This window comes from Delphinapterus leucas, chromosome 6, assembly GCF_059928025.1.
Source record: "Delphinapterus leucas isolate spDelLeu-1000000601 "Yukka" chromosome 6, BTC_Dleu_Yukka2, whole genome shotgun sequence".
NCBI classification, from domain to species: Eukaryota; Metazoa; Chordata; class Mammalia; order Artiodactyla; family Monodontidae; genus Delphinapterus; species Delphinapterus leucas.
Window position 1 is genome coordinate 52,655,489 of NC_143134.1, and position 22,522 is coordinate 52,678,010.

Below are 22,522 nucleotides of genomic sequence, written 5' to 3' on the forward strand. Positions count from 1 at the left end.
ATGACAGACAGATAGATAGATAGAGATAGATTTGAATATTAGAATTAGGATTTAGGTAGAATAAGCTAGGTAGGAAGGTAGATAGATATCTGAATATTATATCCATATATATGCTTATTAATATCTCACATACTTATACATAAATTAGATTGACTTACAACACAGTTTTCAACCATTGAATTATTGTAGTTTTTAATAGCTCATGGGTCAAGGCTTCTAACCACTACTTTTTTGATCAATATGTTCTTAGCTCTTCTTGCTTTTTCCCTCTTCTAGGTGAATTTTAATATTTCATCAAGTTCCAGATAATGGTATCAAGATTTGGGGATAATTACATCAAATCCATAAATTAATTTGTGAATAATTGGCATCTTTTACCTTACATAATAACCCATGAAACTTAATAAAAATGATCAAGGACGTTCCACCATTGTCCATGCTTTTTATTAGTGTATTGAAATCTCCATATTCTACAAAATATTAACATGAACATTCTATCCATTTGATTGTTGATTAGCCAAAAAACAAAGAAAAGGGAAAAAATTATACCATGTCAAAATAACGGACAAGTTAATTTGAAATCCCTACATGAAAAGCCCTATCAGGTATGCAAAGGTATCAGATAATTAATACAACTGACTGGCTGGAGGAAGCCGTACTTACACAGAACTCAATGGAAGCAGGAACTTTTTACCTGGCATTCTTTTCATGAAAGAGTGATTGTTTATGAGCACTTTACTCCCAATCCCAGTAAAGGTGGTCTAGTTCCTTAATACCAGAATAGAAAATAATTCAAATCCTGGATACAAGGGTGCTTTAACTCTGAGAAGGTATGAAGGAAAAGAATAAATTAAACCAGTGAGAATAAGCAGAGGCAGATAAAAATTAAAATTACCTCCTCTGTTTTTGTAGCCTCATGATTTTGAATCTATGCAAAGTGAGAAAGTGTAGCATATTGGCTTGTGAGTGCTTTGAGAGCAGAGATATTCTCTTTAATTCTACCACAAACTTACATCCAGAACGTGCCCACATAGAGTCAGAACTGGGAAATTTTTCTGAACAGCCTGGTGGTAGGTTTTAGATCCTAAATAGTATTTTTCTAAACATTCAAAGTGAAAATACTGTAGGCCACAGCTTACCTTTCGATCGGCATACTTACTCTACCAGATAAGAATCTCTTTAAGGTCAAGATCCCTGTCTCACTTATCCTTTCACCACCAGCATTTAACACTGACCAATCCTGCACACATTAAAGTAATGAGAACAATGGCATCATCCCTAGAAATGAAGGTAATGAGTAAATGTGTGCATGTGTATATGTGTCTGTATACACATATATTTTTTATTGTATCCCAATATAGAGATACATATGAGCAGTGTGAATTTATGCTTTGAAAAGTGTGAAAATAATTGGTTTGGAATTAACAAAGTTACTGACATTTAAAAAGGCCAGTGCTAGAGAAAAAGCACATTATTTTTGACTGAGTTGTAGGATGAGCCCTTAACAATTATGTCTGTGCACATACCCACACAACTGTAGACATCAGAAGTTTTTTAAAACTAGTTAAGAAGCACTAGTTGACCTTTCCCTATCTTCCTTAGAGTGTACCTTTATTAATGTGCCCTTCAAAAACTGCAAACTACACAAAGACAAGAAAACAGTGCTCTCCCAAAGAGTTAGAAAGGGATGTAAATCATGGCTGGCTCTAGCCTCTGGCAGATTCACTCACACCTTGCTCTTTGCAGAGCTCTTCCTTTATCGTCAACTCTAGAAAGCAAAGTTAAAAAAAAAAAAGATATTTGTAATTTTGACCTACAGTTTTTAAAAAACAATAAAATGCCATTGTTCATAGAAACACAAAAATGATAGCACTGAAGTCACCGTATCACCACAGCATGGGCACAGAAGATGGCAGAAATGACAATACAGCCTAGGAGAAATGGGTGTAAGGCCTCTGGGCAAGCCACCATTTGTGCATTCTCTACACATTTTCATCGCTGAACCAAAGGTCTGAGTTCCTAACAGCATTTAACTTGGAGGGTAAAGTAGCAACACCAAAAAAAAAAAAAAAAATCTAAAAGATGCCTATTCCACGTGGAGTATCTGCTGCCAATATGACCTTTGTTGTAATTATGTTTTAGCTAGCCATGGAAAAGCTCTTCACAAAACAAAAGATTCCATCCAGCACCGAAGTGACCATGTTCTTCTACAGAGTTGAGAATCATCGTTATGTTTTCACAATGCCAAAAGTTCTGCTATCAAATGGGAAGCCTCCTTCTTTCTTCCATATTCCTTCAAACGGAAGAGATGTCATTGCTGATTAAGTCCAGGTACTGAGAGTGATACTGAGCTGAAGAGTGAATGGCAGAGAATAGTGGGAGGAATATTGAAAAGAAAGCATGACCTGCAACTCTGTGAATAAATCACTCTATATACCTGCTATAACTGCTCCGTTCTCTTCAAGAATGTTGTAGAATGTTCTTGTCCTAACCTCCTTAAGAAGCTAGAGTACTAAAAAGTTACTTAAGAAACTCATCCTACATCTCAAATATGCTCAAGAAAAATGGCAGGTAAGTTGGGGAAAACGTGGTGATGTGTAAAAGGACAGTTATAGAGAACATAAACATATGAAGAGTCAAAACCTCCTCAAGCCAGAGTATCATTTGTTTTCCAATAAAGGGGAGAGGATGTGGAATCAAAAAAGCATAGGAAAAGGTAGTAAACTCCTATCTCAAAGCACACGTAGAAATCCATTCCAGGAGGACTGTAGTTGTAAATATGAAAGTAAAAACAATAAGGCTTCCAGAGGATAATGCAAATGACTAGCTTCTAGATGATTTTGAGGTTAAGAAATATTTCCCAAACAGAGGACGAAACTCACTAACCAAAGAAAACAAAACAATAAATCTGATTATGTTAAAATTAAGAACTTCTTTTCATTAAAAAATACTATTAAGAAAGTGAAAAGTCAAGCCACAGGCTGGAAGAAAATATCTGTAGCACATATAAACAACAAAGGACTCTTACTGAGAATAAATAAAGAAATCCAAACTATCAATAAGAAAAAGCCAAAACTCAATAGAAAAAGTGGGCAAGAGATTAAGAACAAGAATTTCACAGGAAAGGATATCTGAACGTCCAGTAAACATAGGCAAGGAGGCTCAACCACATTAGCAGTCAAGGAAAGGTAAAAATATACCTCTACAAACTCATCACAATTCAAATGAATGAAAACACTAAGAGTTGGCTAGTCTTAGGAGCAACAAACAGTCACACTACTGGCAGAAATAGAAAACCATTTGGATATCTGCTTGGTATTATCTACTCACGTTAAAGATATCATACCTAGTGACCGAGTAACTCAGCATGTGCACATATTAACCAAAAGACATAGGCAAGAACACTCTTGCAACATTACTCATAATTGCTGAAAACTGGAAACAACACAAACGCCCATTAACTTTAAAATAAATAAACGAACTGTGATACACTCATATAATGAAACATACTACAGCCATCAAAACAAACAAACTATACCTACATGCAATAGCATAATGAATCTTACAAACATAATTTAGCAAAAGAAGCCAGGTACAAAAGAATCCATTATCTATAACTTCATTTACACAAAGCTTTAAAAAAAAAAAAGTAGGCAAATCCAATCTATTGTGTTAGAAGTCAAAATGGTGGTTACTTCTGGGAAAGAGGGAGGGTTCAGTTATTGGGAGGGGACATGAATGGAGCTTCTAGGGTGCTGACAGTGTTCTGTTTCTTGAGTAGGGAGGAGGTTTCACAAGTCAGTTCATTTTGAGATAATTCAGCTGATCACTTATTATTTCTGCACTCTTGTATGTGTGTCATCCTTCAATTAAGAGGTTCTCTTTCATTTTAAGTGACCAGATATAATCTTTCTTTGGAGAAATAAGAAACAAGCCATTAACATACTCAAATCCTATCAAACACCAAGTCCTTTATCAAAATAATCTAATCTTTAAAAAAAATTAAGTCTGAGCATTTGTCCTTTGAAAATTAAGACTGACCCAGTTTTAAAGATGAACAAAGTAATAGATTGAGTGATCTGTCCAAAATGTAAAGGTCAGTAAGTTCCAGGACTGGGGTATAAGAGCCAGGTTCTACTCTTCCATGCCCAGTACCATCTGTATCATTACGATTGCTCTGAAGCTTAAGAGTAGGATTTTGCTTCACATCTTGAATCCACCAAGAAATTGTGTTTAATAGGATAGATATGCTAGTCTCCATTGTGCTGCCAGGGAAGTACTGGTGCTAAAAGGTGCACCCTGGTGAAAACGTCCCTCCTGAAAAGCCTCAGGGCATCTGCCATGCCTCTGGGGCCCTTCTGAGGGCATCCATTTGCAAAGGTCTCTGGGGTTTGAATAATGTGACCCTGAGACCTGGCCTCTGCCATACTACAGTAGTTAAAGGAACGATTTTGAAGTTAGACAGAGTTGAGTTCGAGTCCTAGCTCTGTCAGTATGTAACCTCTCTAAGTCTTATTTCCATATCTATAAAACAGGGATAAGGTTAAACCTGCCTCCCAGAGCTGAGATGAGCAGTAATCTGAATTCTTGACATGGAGTAAGTTAAATAAGTAAATAATGTCCCTGGTACTGTTTCTGGTTTTTGTTGTTGTTCTAATCCAGGTGACTATTTGACACAAAGACACATAAAGACCACTGGCATTTAAGGTGGGCCTGGTACAAGAACTGGGGGCAACAGAGGCACACTGTCCTGTATGCTGATGGGTCGATCCAACCACACACTCCGTGGCAGGGATGAATGCAAGACATGGAGAGAATTGCAACTCAGTGAGGGTAGAAGTTGAAAATCCACATTAAGAAAGAAAAACCCATAAAGTGACAGGAGCTAAATAGGCAGAGGCCATTAAGGAGAGAAGTGAGCAGAGAAAACTTTGTTACAGCACCAATCAGAGAAACTGAGAGATGATTTAGGTAACAGGCATGGCAGGGCATAAAAGCAGTGAGCACCAGACACCGTTTCTGAGGGAAAAATCCTCAGACTCACAATAATCAGAGTTTCTGTGGGGAGACTACAGCCTTCCCAGGGACAGGGAATGAAGCTCAGGTTCCCTGTGAGGCCTCCTCTGTAGCTATTGAGAGCAATCTCAGTCCACTGCCCATTACACGATTAGGCTGAGCACATCTCTGCACCCAAAAGCCCTTCAACGCCTGAAAGACCAATTAGGAGAGAAAGTTAAAGCATCTGTCTTAAATCCAAGTAAGCCAGAGTTGGATTAAGCAGAAGAATAAAGGTCCAAGTTCATACAAGAAAACACTTAACTTTAACCTAGTGAATGTTATTTGTAATCTTCTTAAACTTGTCGATCAAGGACTGATTCGTCAGTGAAAAATTATTTCTAAAACTAAAGAATAATATATAGAAGCATCTTAGCTGTCCATACAGACCAAATTTCTGGAATTGGACCACCCAGCCACAAACTGAGGCATTGCCAGTAGGTCCCCAAGTGGTCCACAACCACAGGAGGAAATAAATAGTCTTCAAAATCTATCAAAGGTAAACCAATATGAAAAGTAACAGTAAATACCTCACATGCTAAAAGATCTAGACTTAGACCAAGGTTTTGATTTCAAGTACAACAGAATTACCACATTAATTATTCATGTTTTGTTTATACTAGGAAAACTCATGAAAAAAATAGAGATAAGCAGATTCATATATAATGAAAACACCAGAAAATCTAAAAGCCATTGCTACCAGATATTGTGATGCTTGGATCACAGGGGCTGAAGTTTTTAATGTTATATAGATATTTCCTTAGGCTAATATTTCAAATAATATTTAAACTATGTAAGTTCCTTTGGCTTTCATCCCCCTCCAAGTAGGTAATGGAAATATGGCTGGACATCCAGAACAAGTTGATCTGCAAGGTTATTTGAATAACTGGAGGTTAAATACATTGTGTTATTACTTTCAAGGCGAGTATTATAAACTCTCTTCTAGATGTTTTCTTAGAAGCATTTTACTATTACAGACACCATTTGGCTACTGATAATTTGAGGGTTGTGTGAAAAAAATCGTATCTGCTGCAATTCGGAAAAAAATAGCAATAGGTTGTGAACAAGGGCTATGTTCATTTTGCTGGGTTTAGAATAATGTAGGAGTGCCTATAACAAGTAAACAGTGGACAGGCTTTGTTCTGCTGGATTTAGATTAACCTTTACAAGCAATGCAGAATTAGATTATGAAAATAAATTGAAAATGGCATCTCCTTAAACTCACTTTGTACTCTGCATTTTCTTAAGCTTTTATGTGACTGTCAAATATTAGTACAGGGCTCCATTTGTATTTGTAGCATTTTATCTTTTTTTTTCTGAAAAGATAAGCACCAGTCTTCAGAGAAAGCTTCTGACTATTGGATACAGAAAATAACTCTTTCCTGAATGGTTAATGTTTCAAATATGAGCACAGATACCAGATGGCAAAAGGGGAAAAAAAGAATTCAAGTTGTTTCATTGCTCAATGATAAGGATTTTTCCATCTGCTGGTTCAATACTAACTTGGTTTACATTCACTTAGAGCCAATACAATTAAAACTCTATTTGAAGTGAAATGCTTCAGAAAAATAAAACTAGAAACCTGAGAAACCCTTCTCCGAGTTACATCTATCCCTCAAAAATAGCTAAGCTTTTATATATGTGTACAAATGTCAGTGCAAGAACAAACAAAGATATAAAATACATTTTGAAACATTCTAAAGTCACATGCACTTAAATAATTCTAATGAAGACTATATGTGATTGAAATGTAAGTGGACATCTGCTAGAATTAAGAATCATGGTGAAATAAAATGAATCTAAAGTAATAATATACTGGGGTAATCATCACAAAGGATGAAATGGGAGGCTACTGGTGAGTGAACAATATGGTAGCAGTTGACAAAGAAACAGGTTTGAATGGTGAATCCATGAAGACCAAAGAGCAGGTGATGAGGAGAAATAGCATAGCAATCACAGGCAACAGCATCTCACAGGATAGCAGAGGTCTTACATACTGAAATGGGTGTAAAGTAGAAAGGAGTACCCAGAAACAACTAGAATTCATAAGAACAAGCATCAAGTAAGAGCCATAAGCAACAAGAGAGCTCTGGGGTCCCTCCTAGCAAGGCAACCCCACGATCCTTTGATATTAGGACACTGTCCCCCAATCCTTTGACAGAAAGAGCTCCTACTCAAAATATAATGTTCATAATACTAAGAAGTGGTTTTCCAGGGTAACCATCCCTTCTGTCCTGAAAATACTGTTAAACTAGGCATCACTCCTTTGGTGATACAAACTCCTCAAAGATAGGCCCATGAATTACTTCTGTATTCCTGATACTTAGCACTTAGCATATGAGAGATGTTCCACAAATATTTGATAATCTTAATAGAACTGATCTAAGAATTCCACCTTCTGGGGAAGGGGGTTGTTGGTGGTGGTGGGATGAATTGGGAGATTGGGATTGACATATACACACTAACATGTATAAAATAGATAACTAATAAGAACCTGCCGTATAAAAAATAAATAAAATTAAATTTAAAAAAAGAATTCCACCTTCTAAACTGATATTGCTCTGTTAATGGGCATTCCCTTCAATCAGAGTAAGCTTATGAAGATCAAAGAAATATATATATATTTGTTTCTTTATCCTTTTTTCGTGAACTGCTCACAATAGTGTAAAACCTAAATTTACTCTTAATAAATGAGGACAAATATAATGGATGAAAAAGAAAAGTTCCTCCAAGTCTGTAGCATGATTAAATTTGCTTCCTTCTTTGCTCCTTTATCACTAGGACAGTGTTCTCCAAAGAGAGGGGCACAAAAAAGGAGCATGGGGGGACACAGTCCACAGGTTAGCAAGGTCAGCCATTGAAATCTAGGAAGAAAATATTAGAATATCTATTTCTGTTTATTTTTCATCTCATCGTTTTAAAACATTTTAATTCTGTGCGTGATTTATAATACATGATGTATTAACCCATTAATCCATGCATATAATTTATAAATAATTAAGCATATTTGACATGTGAAGAACTGAAGGCACAATAAAAAAAAGTCTGAAGACCACAGAACCCTGAATTCTTACAGCCAAATGAGAATGAAAGAAATATTTACAGAACTTAATATGCATTTTTTATAATATACTTAGATTTTATAATTACTACTTTAATTGCTTTCTAAATACTAAACTATAATTGTGTGACATATAATCTGGTTTGAAATGCTACTTAGACACAAAGCACTCAATCAATAATGTGGGCCAAATACATGTTTGTTGAATGAATGAATGATGAATGAATGAATGAACATTCTGCCAAGACTGGAAAACACTGTGATAAACTGAGCTGTCAGTAACGTGGTATTTTCCAAAATAATTTCCATTGAGCATTAGTTCTTGAGGTGCTTTATAAGAAAAGATTCAAGTTCAATTAGTTATTCTGTAAATGCTGCATACTATAGTACACTCTTTCAGAATCACAGCATAGATGAGTATGCGAAAGGCTCTGGGAAATTCTGCAAAGCAGAAATCTCTGTTTATTCCAGCATTTCCCATTTCCCCAAATTATGTGACCAAAACACTTCTCCCCTATCCATAATATCCATCGATTACCCACAGGGAATACTGTTCCTCAGAAGGCATGTGGTGAAATCCTATTTTAATGGGATTCAACCTGAAAACTGGAGGCTCGACTGAATATGGGGTAATTCTTATGGGTTGTATATCAAGCTAAAGGACAACTCAAGCCATTGTACATGCAAGTCTGTACTATGTAATGTCATTAGTAATGACTTGGACTGTAGATATAAGCAAGGATGCTCATTGAATTCCCTACTGTCATCTATAAGGATGACCTTCACAAGCACGTTATTTAGAGGAATTTGTTTTTATCTCAGATATTTAGATAATTTAAGTATACAGAATCCTTATAAAAAGGGGAGAAGAAAAAGGAAAGGACCTATTTAACTAAAGTATTTACTGTGTATCAGGTTTCATGGTAGAAACTTATTTTTTAATATTTAAATTTCTGAACAATTTTATTGGCTAGATATTGTTTTCCCCTTTTACCAATGAGGAAGCTGAGTCAGAGGGGCACACACTGGTAACTGATGGAGCCCAAGCTGACCATTCAGGTTTCCTCTAAATTAGGACACTTTTGAAAATCGGACAACATTTTTCTGGGATAACGTTTTTAGCCTAACTTGCTATACATATATATATATCCCCATATCTCCTCCCTTTTGCGTCTCCCTCCCACCCTCCCTATCCCACCCCTCTAGATGGACACAAAGCACCAAGCTGATCTTCCTGTGCTATGCAGCTGCACTTAGAGTCTTTAAAAATTACTATGTTGCTTTTTTGTTTTACCACATATAAGGAAGATGTCAAGAAACTGGAAAAGATCTAGAAAATAGCAATTAAAATGGCTTAAAGGGTTGTAGCATAGAAGTCACAAGAAAGAAAAGTAAATGAGATAGAATTATGTAGTCTAATGTGGAAAGTCCAAGAGATAACTTTAAGATTGCCTTCAAGTGAATCAAAAGCTGCTGAAAAGAGGTCTTCATCACCAGAGGATAAAACAAAAGGGATGAGCTTTAATTACAAACTGTGAGTGAGAGTTAGCATGTGGAATTATGTCATGGTGGTAAATAAATGCCACATAAATAACTAAATGCTATGAAATGCCATAACAAGTTACAAGGAGGCACCTCCCAGACACTTCTACTTCAAAGAAACAGTCACCTGCAATGCCTTATTTAATTACTGCTTTTCTTGAAGGTAGAGAGGGAGAAACAACGATCACCTTAAGTCACACAAGTTGTATGATTCCTCGCTGCAATTTTCCTGATGTTAACGTTTATGTCTGATATAAATCACTGGTCATTCAACCTTCCCCACAAACTACAGTGTAAAGTTCAAACACCTTATGATGTCATAAAAATGTTTATTTGTATCTAAACCTACTCTTTCAGCGTAAGTTGCCACTCCCTCAACACATCCTGTGCTTCTGCCATACTACCCAGAACACCACAAGGGGCACTCCAAACCACCAAGTCCTAACACAATTCCTTGCCTTTACACGTTATTTCCTCTGAACAGGATGTAATTCTTCCTGCCAAGCCCTCAATCCATCCTACAAACCGTACTCCTTCTCTAAGATAAAAATCAAATGCCTTTTCTCTGTTGCTTTAGCAGGTGATAAAATTCCTCTTGTCTGCATCCAATTCCAAAATACAAATTTAGTTTCTTCTTTCTGTGCTCTCAAAGTACATTTTTTCCACATTTATCATGGTACATGTCACATTATTCTTGAAATTCTTTACTTGCTTGGCACCCTGAATAGACTGTGACCTATCTGATCGGTAGGAGAGGAGGGGCTGGGAACAGGACACAGTTTGGCCTAATTTTTTTCTTTTCAGCTACCTAGCACATAGTAGGTTCCAAATTTTTTGTTGAAGGCATTAATCAACTACCTGTTGCCCGCAAAGAAACATTCAACATTCAAATTACTGCTGTGGAAACCATACCTAGGGACTTCTATTGGTCTTTAAATTCAATTCATTTAGACTTGTTTTCCAAGTTTCTTCTAAAAGCATTTTTACCTTCAAACAGTAGAATCAATAATGTATGTTTAAATGCTCTGGAGCAAACGTGTGTCTGATCTACTCTGTCAAAATGACAGAAATACCCGGGGCTCTAGGAGTAAAATAGTGAGGAGCATATCTGTATAAAAGGGTGGTTAGAAAGTGTAAACTTTCTTCTCATCAAATTAGTTCCAGAAAAAGCCTGTGGGAGGTACACAGGCATCCAGATCCCTCTTCAGCTTTATTTGTATATGAATAAGGACATGAGGAGAAATAGTGCATAAAAATATTTTATTATTAATACAGACATAAAGCAATATCAGACATCTTAAATACAACTGGTCTCTTGTTGCCATTTGTAAGATGTTTGCTCTCTGATGTAAAGTTAATTTAATTGTCTACATTTGCAACATGTGTTAAAGCATTTACCTTATGAAGAAAATGAATAAATGTATCAAGCGCAAGAATGCATACTTTATTTTTTTAATATCTTTATTAGAGTATAATTGCTTTACAATGGTGTGTTAGTTTCTGCTTTATAACAAAGTGAATCAGTTATACATATACATATGTCCCCATAGCTCTTCCCTCTTGCATCTCCCTCCCTCCCATCCTCCCTACCCCACCCCTCTAGGTGGTCACTAAGCACCGAGCTGATCTCCCTGTGCTATGCAGCTGCTTCCCACTAGCTATCTATTTTACGTTTGGTAGTGTATATATGTCCATGCCACTCTCTCACTTCGTCCCAGTTTACCCTTCCCCCTCCCCATATCCTCAAGTCCAAGAATGCATACTTTAAATGTAGTGTTTACCTTCGCAAGACAATATACTTTCAAAATATTTCCTTTTAATTTAAACATTTTTACTTCTAATTTGGATCCATTTTAGATTAAATTATTTTTAACTGGACACTTCAAAAAGCAAGGAGGAATTACATATTTATGAATTTTAATGCATTTGACTTCTTTCGACTCAACGTAAACTGTCTTTTAAAAAACTAAAAAGAGCTCAAAAGTAATAGCTTGAGGTAACCATGTTTTGTTCTGTGCAGCTAAAATGACTTCAAATTTCTAGCAGTAACCAAGAAAATAGAACTCAGTTCCCTAATATTAGTCTCTTAAATATATTCAGTCTTTTCCTTTTGATTGCCACCTTGATGTCAGCATTCAGACTGGCACAAATTCCTCCCTTATTTAAAAACAAACAGACTTTCCCTAGTTCTCTCTGCCCTTTTACAGACAGCCTTCTTGATCCCTCTTTTTCCTTCCCTCAACTCTGCAATCTGGCTTTAGCTCCCTCCATTCCACTGAGTTTCTTCCGGTCAAAGGTGCTAACAACCTGCTCATTACTAAATCTGAAGTTGTTTCACTATTATTTTCTTACTAATAGTAAGAAAATAGTAACTAATAGTTACTATTATTTTCAACAGTAACTGACCACTCCGTCCTTCTGGAAGTGGAATCTTCTTCTAATTGTTACAGTGCTATTCTTCTCCCTTACTTGTCACTCTTCAGTCACATACATGGGCTTCTCTGTCTATGCCCATCTCTTAAATGTTGTGCCTTTCAGAGCTCTAGACTCTTCTCACTCTCATACCTTTTCTGATTGATTATTGGAAAATCGCCCCAGTGAATTGCTGAATTCACATCCCAGGGCCCTCCCACAATGGAATGGGCTTGTGATTTGCTTGGACCAATAGAATTAAGTGGAAATGACACTGCAAGTTCTAGGGCTGTGCTGGAGATCTTATAGCTTCCACTTTCCCTTTTTTGTAGCCCTGAGATGCCATGTAAAGAATTTGGGGCTATCCTCCTTGAAGATGAAAGGTCATGTAAAGAGAAAGGCCCTGGAAGATGAAGGATCATGAGACAAGAGAAAGGTCTAGCCAGTTCACATCCATTCCAACCATCCTAACCCAGATATCAGACAAGTGAGTAAGTCTACATCAGATCCTTGGTTCCAGTTGCACCATTAGCTTACTGCAAATGCATAAATAAGCTTAGCCAACACCATATGAAACAGAGACAAGCTGCCCAACCGAGCCCAATCCAGATTATAGAAATATGAGAACTATGAATGCTTGTTTAAAACCACTAAGTTTTGAGGTGGCTTGTTATGCAGCAACAGTTAAGTGATACACCATCCATAGGCAATCACAATCCCTTCCATGGCTTCAATTTCTGTCACTGCCTGAAGGCCTCCAAATCCAGACCTCTGGTTTGGCCTCTCTTGGAGTTCCAAATCCAAGTATAAAACTGCCTACTAAATTTTCATACTTGAATGTCTGTAGAACTCTCAAACCCCACATTTCTAAAAAATAGTTTATCTTACTCCCCAAAATACCTGTTTATCCTCTTGCATTGTATTTCTCATTGAATGGCATTTCTGTTTACAGTGTGGCCCAAGCAAGAGACCTAAGATTATCCACTCTTTTTTCAGTCTTTTTCCTCCTCCAATTAATTATTAAATGCAACTATTTCTAACACTAGATATTCACTACTCTCTATCTCTCTTAGAGATGTTAACTTCATCATCTGCATGACTTCAGAATACTATCATCTCTCAATTGCATGATTCTAACTTCTCTCAGTCTTCTTTTATCATTTCAATGCAATCTCTCAGTGAAACCAGACCCAACGTTTTAAAATCTAATCAATCTAATTAACAATCTAATCAATCATTTGCCTACTTAAAATGCTGCAACATCTTCCTCTCACCCATAGAATGAAGTTAAAATTTCTTAACAGAGCTAAAAGTACCTTCACTATCTGACACATGTCTATCTCTCTACCCTTCTCCCCAGCTCCCATCACCACTAGCATCCGGTGCTTCTGCCCTCAAGGTCCATACATGTTGTCCCAAATGACAGAATTTCCTTCTTTTCATGGTGATTAATATTCCATTGTATATCACATTTTCTTTATCCATTTATCCATTGGTGAACACTTAGGTTGTTTCCACATCTTGGCTATAGTGAATAATGCTGCAATGAAAATGAAAGTGCTAATATCTCTTCAAAATCCTGATTTCATTTATTTTGAACATATTTTGCTAGAACATATGGTAGTTCTATTTTTAATTGTTTGAGGAAACTTCATACAGTTTTCCATAATGGCTGCACCAATTTACATTCCCACCAACAGTGCACATCCTAGCCAACATTTGTTATCTTTTGGTTTTTTTATATATCTATAACAACCATCCTGACAGGTGTGAAGTGATAACGTCACTGTGGTTTTGATTTGTATTTCCCTCATGATTAGTAACATTGAGACTTTTTTCATATACCTGTTGACCATTTGCATAACTACTTTGGAGAAATATCTGTTCAATCCTTAGCCCATTTTTTAACCAAGATATCAGTTTTGGTTTTCAACTAGTGTTTTTTTTGTTATTGAGTTGTAGGAATTCCTTATATATTTTGGATATTAACTTTTATCAGATATATGGTTTGACAATATTTTCTCCCATTCCATGGGTTGCCCTTTCATTCTGCTAATCATTTCCTTTGTTATGCAGAAGATTTTTACTTTGATGTAGGCCCACTTGTTTATTTTTGTTTTTGTTGCCTGTGCTTTTGGTGTCATTTCTATAAAATCATTGTCAAGAAGCTTTCCCCATACATTTTCTTCAAGGAGTTTTATAGTTTCAGGTCTTATGCATCTGTATTTTTCCTTTAATGGTCACTCTCTTCCATTCAAACCACAAGACTAGGGCTTCCCTGGTGGCGCAGTGGTGAAGAATCTGCCTGCCAATGCAGGGGACATGGGTTTGGGCCCTGGTCCAGGGAGATTCCTTATGCCTCAGAGCAACTAAGCCCGTGTGCCGCAACTACTGAGCCTGCACTCTAGAGCCCACGAGCCACAACTACTGAGCCCACGTGCCTAGAGCCCGTGCTCCTCAACAAGAGAAGCCACTGCTCATAATGAGAAGCCCACACACCACAATGAAGAGTAACCCCCGCTCGCCATAACTAGAGAAAGCCTCCACACAGCAAAGAAGACCCAACGCAGCCAAAAATTAATTAATTAATTAATTTAAAAAACCCACAAGACTAGAGTTCCCCATTGTCTAAAGAAAGCATGTCATAAAAGAACCAGAGAACAAAGATGGCAAATTCTAGATTTTTACTCCTACTACATGTCAGACAGAAAATTCAAGGATGGATAATGATAGACCCAAGTTGTAGAGGCAATTATTATGTTTACCCAGACTAGATAGAAATCCCAGGAATTTGAGACTGTAGAAAAATTAAGAGTTGGGTAGAGATTGTAAATAGGGATAGGGAAGGCTTAGAAAGAAGAGCAATACAAGGACATACTGGGGTAGGAATCATGCATGAGATCCTGCCTCATGTCCTCACCCCTAGGTGAGCTCCAAGGCACAGGAGAATTATAACTTACATACTCTCTATTTATGAATCCCAAAACCCCAACGGGGTTTCCTATGTGGTTGTCCTGGAAGTTGTCAAGCACTACAGAGTATTCATGACAACCTGTCCCTGTAATAGTACAGAGAAGCTACATGAAGTTCTCTGGCAGATGAGCAGTTTGACAGGGCATGGGATACAGCCAAACATGTTCCCAAATGAGTAGAGTGGATATGGCTCTGAATGTAAGTGGACCATTAGGCTAAGAAGACAACACAGAAGTGGCATGAGTTTGGATGCTGTATTAGTTTCCTAAGGCTACCATAACAAAGTTCCATAGCCCTAATGGCTTAAAACAACAGAAATTTATTTCTTCAAAGTTCTGGAAACTAGAAGTCCAAAATCAAGATGTCTCAGAGCTATCTTTTCTCAAAGCCTCTATGGGAGAATCTGTTCCATGCCTTTCTCTTAGCTTCTGGTGTCATCAGCAATCCTTAGCATTCCTTGGCTTATAGCTGCATAACTCGAATCTCTTGCCTCCATTGGCACAAGGCCTTCTCCTCTCCTGTCATCACGTATAAGAAGACACTCACTAGTCATATTGGATTAGGGGTTTGCCCTATTCCAGGATGACTTCATCTTAACTAATTACACCTACAATGACCCTATTTCCAAATCAGGTCACATACTGAGGTACTGGGGGTTAGGACTTCAACATATCTTTTTGGAAGACATAATTTAACCTATAAGAGATGCCCTGGAAGATTCCAGTGAGGAAGTCTGGCCATGACCAAGGACCAAACAGGATTGTAGTATCTTGCATATACCCACTTAAAAGAAAAATGGCCCTGAACCAAATATCCTTCCCAAATACCATGATCCAAAGCCCCTAAAACTTAGACCAATTTTTGGAAAAAGGAAAGAAGTTAGAGGGGGAAATACTTAATTAAATGAGTTTAACACTGAGATTCCTGGGTTTATCTTGAATTAAGATTATTTTTTATTGTTGCAATCAGGCAATATGAGGGCTCCAAAAATGAAGCTAAATGGAGGTATTGGGAAAAAATGTGTTAAAATTCTGGTACAATTAAATTTGTTAAAAAATATCAGAACAGTCATAAATCTATCCATTGTAACAATCCTTGGTGGGGGAGATATGTTAGTCTTCTTAAACCAAGAACTTTATAAAGACCACAAAGGGATTAATTAAGAGTGGCTAATGTAATGCAAACTACATACAAATAATTTACTTAAACAAATTACAAAGTAGTCCTTATATTATTTTTTAATCCCACTTCATTAAAGAATTTATGATGGGCTTCCCTGGTGGCGCAGTGGTTGAGAGTCCGCCTGCCGATGCAGGGGACACGGGTTCGTGCCCCGGTCCGGGAAGACCCCACATGCCGCGGAGTGGCTGGGCCCGTGAGCCACGGCCACTGGGCCTGCGCATCTGGAGCCTGTGCTCCGCAATGGGAGAGGCCCCAACAGTGAGAGGCCCGCGTACCGCAAAAAAAAAAAAAGAATTTATGACATTTAATGCCTGGTGTGACTAAGAAAATTTCCCCTCTGCTCCTTTGCTTTCATTGTTCAGTTTCTTGCATTATCAGCTTTCTCAGTATCTCCCACTGTTCACTTTCAACAACAATATATACCATTAAGATTCTACTTTGAAATGGTATAGTTTTTATTTTTCTTGATGAGAAGTATAATTCTTACCTACTTTAGACAAAAATATTTGTTTTCCAAAATGCTCTGAAAAATGCATGCCACCAACTCCTATGAACCCGGCAATAGCATATCTCTGTGCTCAGCACACAGTGATCTACCTTTCTGGCCGAGCATCCCATAGTTCAGGGGTTGGAACATAACTTCATATACCACTGGCCTTCATTTGAATACCAGCTCTGCTACTCACTAGCTATGTGACCTAGAACACATATTTAACCTTTCTCTGCCCTGGTTTTCTTACCTATAAATTGTGCCTACTTCATAAGGTTGTCGTGCAAAGTAATTATTGTGTTAACACTTATAACGGACTCAGAGTCAAAGTCAAATGAAATAGTAAGCATTCCACGTTTGTTATCAAGAATGTAAAGAGTTGTTTCAAATCATTAAGAAAAAGACAATCTAAAATGGGTCAAAATACCAATTCGTTATCATCAGTTAATGATGTGGCACTATCTAATTAGAGACTCTTAGCAAGGAAATTAGTGTTGGATAGTTGTTAATTCATCCCTTGTCCCAAAGCAGAAATGTGACAAGTTTCCACCTACTCTAAATGCTGGTGATATTTTGGTCATGTCTTCAATAAAGAGCTGCTTATTAAATAAATAAATAAATGAAATGGATCAAAGATAGGAGTAGGCAAATCACAAAAGAGGAAATTCAAATGATTAATAAACAATGAAAATATACCACCTCAATAGTGGTGAAATATGCAAATTAAAACAAGATACCGAATTTTGCCTGTTGGATGACAATGTAAAAATCCTGTAACATTCCATGCTAATGAAAACCTAGAAGAACTTGCACACTCATTGATTACTGGTTAAAGTGTATATTTTTATACTGTGACAAATTTAAATAGTGATATTAAAATTTTAATATGTATATACCCTGAGTATTTTCATTTCTGGGATTCTAGCTGATGGGGGAAAAAATAGAAAAAGAAAAAAATCAGCAATGTCTAATATCCTCAAATCCTTACCCAAAAATAACTCTAAAAGGTTTATAACAATCTCCATAAGCAACTAGAATGCCAATATGCAGGGAAATGTTTGCCTAAATCATGATATATTAATACTACGAAACACTAAGCAGCTATTAAAAGAACAATGTAGATCATTATGCATTAACTTAGAAATAGCCCCACAATATTCTATTAAGCAAGAATAGCAGCTCCATGTTAGGGACCCATGTTTCATATATATATATATACACACAGATATATATTTGTTACTATTAGTAAAGGAAATAGATTACAGTGGTTACATTAGAGAATGGGATTAGAAAGAGAAAGTAAGAAACTATCAATTTCACTTTTGACTGTATATTGTTTGGATTAGTACAGTAAGCAGGTATTACAATTACATTTCAAGAAACTGAAAAACTTATGAAGGATACAGGAAAAAAGAAAAAAATGAATGTGTAATAAAAAAAACAACTACTTTATAGGTACTTTTCTCATAGCACAAAGGAAGCGTTCATTAGTTACATACAAAATGTTTCCAAAATATTTAACAATGGAAAATAATTCTTACATACAAATTATACAGTTCTTTTAAAAGTTTAGTGCAGAGTTAAATGTGAATTAAATCCCTTTATGCTCACCGCGTCTATCAGCAAAGGGTTACATATCACCACAGTACAATGGAAATGGGGAACATACACTGCCCCAAGTTGGAAATGTAGTTGGGTTTTTTTTCCTCCCTAAGAGGAAAAAGAAAAATTTAATTTTCTGAACATTTATAACAGGCCTTGGAGTAAATGATAAAATACTGCCTAGAGTAGAGGAAGGAATCTATCATAGTGGAGAGAGGCACAGTGCACAACAATATTTTTCTGCAGGATGAGAAGTATGGGAGAAGCGATGCCTCAAGAATAAAAGAGCTGGGACCTGATCAGGATCTGAGAAGCAGAAAACAGAGGCTAACAAAAAGCATATTCAATATTTCTTTATTTCACTGATTCTAAGTACAGTTTTTCACCTTTTAATATCTCTGAAATTGAGTCTCAGTGGCACGTTGTAGCCACTGCTGGCCAGATGACAGTTTTGATGTGGTTGTCACTGCCCTGATTAAATTTATTCACATTGTCATCGTTTCCATTGAGTTTTGAGTATTTTTGGTGCTACAAGTGTTCAGTTTAACTGCCATTTAAAATGTCTCCTATAGGATTACACGATGATTCAGCACTGAAGCAGAAGTTATTACATACACAGAAATATACAGAAATAGAGCAGTGGAGAATAAATCTGATTTAGTGAAGCAAATATTCAACATATCAGGAATGACTGGAGCCCCATATTTTCTTACAAATAATAACCATGCGTTTATAGACCTAAGAAAAGAAAATACCCAGAAGTAGATGAGGTTGTATTGGGTTTTGTTATTAAGATACATACAAAAGGGATTAGCTATCCCTTGCCAAGCAGAGGAACTGAAAACAAAATAAACTGCTAAATCCCTTGACATTGATGAAAGACAATGAGTGGCTGATGTAAATGAATCATGCGCCACGCAGGACCATCTTTAAGGCATTATGTCATAATTTAGTTGATAGCATTTTTTTTCCTTAGTAGAACATAGTCCAATTTTGTGTCTTTCAATCAATGCCATCATAGATTTAATAAAATATGGGTAAAATATATTTTTCAATTTTGAAAATTGAAAGAAAAATTATTGGTTTCCTGATAAGAAAGAAAATGAGGAGGGACTGAGGGAGGAGGGAAGGGAGGGAGGGAGAGAAGGAAGGAAGGAAGGAAGGAAGGAAGGAAGGAAGGAAGGAAGGAAGGAAGGAAGGAAGAAAGGAAGGAGGAAAGTTGGGAGGGAGGAAGAAAGCTAGCCAGAAACAATCCTCTAGGATGATAGAAATGAAGAGTAGTATTTCATAACTAAGCAGAGAAAGAGATGTGGGCATGAGGGCATTAGAATCTTTTGGGACGAAAGAAAGAAAAAGTTTGAGAAGCATTAGTTTAGGATACCCACATTACATTTATGGTTCTTCTATTTATGTTTTACATGTCTCTGGGCGAGGCATTGAACCTCTCTCAGCCTCAATTTCCTCCTCAACAAAATAGATATAATAATACCTACACAAGAGACTTGTGAGGATTAAAGGTTGTATAAACACATAGTCTATCAGGCACTTGTCTTGTAAATGCTCATTAAATGTTAGTCACTGTGTTTTCTCAAAGGAAGGTGCCATCTTTAAGTGAAATCTTATTAGGAGGTGTATGTCATCTGTCTATAAGAAGCATAAGGTGTTAAAACTCCAACCTTGAAACTGGGTAGTGAGCTGATTTGAGTAATATCTTGATTTGAAATGATGCCTCTTTTCTGATGTGCTTTAATCTCACATATTTTCCTGAATATAATTCTTCTCTCCCAAGCTGCCACTAGTTGAGAAATAGTCACCCTCACCTGCTGATTCCTTTAAAATAAGGAACTGGGAGGCAGCCTGGGGGAAAAACCTCCTGTCAGAAGTGATAAATCAGAGTGTATTTTTTCATTGATATCTTAATTTTCATCTCTAATTATAACTTAGAAAAGACTTTGGGAGGCAAAATCAAACCAAGAAAAAGTTTACTTTTATATATTTGAGAGGAAGAGATTAATCTCCAGGAAAATTAGAGGACACCCATCCTTTTTCGGCCTGAGTCCTTTTAGTCTATGTTTAATTTCAACCATTACCAGAGAGGTTAATCACATAAATGTCAAAATGTCAGAACAAATAAAATTTCACAACAAGATGATAAATTGGTTACTTTAAAGAACATAAAGTCATAAAGTTTTTAACAGTTTTCTAACTGTCCAGGTGAATGACTGAACACTTCTTTCCAAATTCTTATTGCAGAGGGATATCTATATAGGATTGTGGACAAGGATTATGACTCTCTCTAGGGACCGTAAGAGACTATTGCCTCCATTCTCCTGTGATTCACCTTCCTCTTAGCGTTCTGCACCAGGATTATTGCAACCAGGAAAGGGGCATTCAAGGACGTGCTTTTCTTTCTTTTATGCACTGGACTAAAATGATAAGGCATGGTTTTCTTTCTTTTATGCACTGGACTAAGAATGATAAAACAGAGAGATCTCATACTTTGGGTTCACTTAGAATCACTAAAACACACTAAAATTTTGAAGAAAATTTACAAACAAAAATTAGAGAAAACAAAATGTAAATAAATTATAGAGCAAAAGAAGAATAAAGTGCAATTCCTTTCTATTTAATTTTACAGACATATATTGACTACCTACTAAGTGTTATATGCATGTTGCCAAGAGCTCAGAGCCTAGTGGGTAAAGCAGATATATAAACATATATTTAACATCTAATATTGTTTGTGCTAAACAAATGTGTGAAAATGGTTATACTCCTGTGCAAGCACGTGTCAAGGTTCTCTGGCCTTACCTCATTCCTATCCTAACTTGAGACCTGCATTTTAATTCAAGGGACTGCAAAGCTTTCAGGGCACATGCCTAACTCCATCACTTTCTGAATCCCAGTCCACCTCCACATTTAAAGTATCATTTCATGTACAGCATTAATCCCACTCCTAGACATATTTCTTTGCAGTCAAAATGAAGACTCTATTTCTATTCCAGTTTTCTCCCAACTTCACAGAGAGGAAGTAGAATGTAACAGTTAAGAATACAGGCCTGGGATTGAATCCAGCTTTCATTATTTAACAGTGTGACCCCAGGCAAATTAACTCACTTCTCTAAACCTCAGTTTTATCCTTTGTGAATGGGGCTAATAATACTTACCTCTTAGATTTATTTGTGAGGATTAAATGAGATAATGGATAAAGATGATTTACTGAATCTATTGCATGATACACTTTCAATAAGAGTTTGCAATTTATTATGTTACTTTTCCCCAGTTAATTAATCCAAAAACAAGCTCATCATACAAGTAAGATCTTGTTCTCCCTTCTCAGAGAATGCTATTATCTTCCATCTCATGCAATAGTACTACACATTAATCATACCATTCACTTGACAAGAGCTATAAAACTACTATTTCCTGGTTGTTACTTAACCCACACCAGGCATTTACTGAAAATATTCATCAGGTTTTGAAGGAAACTAGTTTGCTTGGAGACATTTAAACCCATTTAATAAGAATAATAGCAATCACCTATTGGGAAACCCTTTTGTTCCACTCTCATATGGTCTTTCAGAAATTTGCTATTTCCCCATCAGGAGATGGACTCTTATTTCCCTTCCTTTTGAAACTGGATGGGCTTTTGTGACTGACTGAACAAACAGAATGTAGCAAAAGGACCTTCACATGACTTTTAACGGTTGGTCATAGAAAACAATGTGGTTTTTACCTGGCCATTTCTTGGGATGCTTGCTTTTGGAACCCAGCCATTATGCTGTAATGAAGCCAAGCAACCACATGGAAAGATGATGTACAGGTGTTCTCACCACAGCCCTAGTGAAGGTTTCAGTAACAGCTAATATCAATCCCCAAACAAATGACTAAATGAACCCTGAGTTGGTTGCAGTACAAGCTTTCAAACTAACCCAGCGGATTCTATGTGGAACAGAGATACACTGTCCTCACTGCCTCCACTGTCCTGCCTTCCACCATCCCTTCCTTCTCACACTAGCTGTTTCTCCTCTAAATCTAGTTCTTTATCACTTCACACCTACAGCTTTTCAAAAATCATTACTACCTTCTCTGCTCCCGTCTACTCCCCTAAAACTACCCAACATATAACTAATAACAGGTCAACCCTCCTGAAATATTAATTTTATACTGTCACTTATCTATTTCAAAAAACTCAAGAGCTCCCC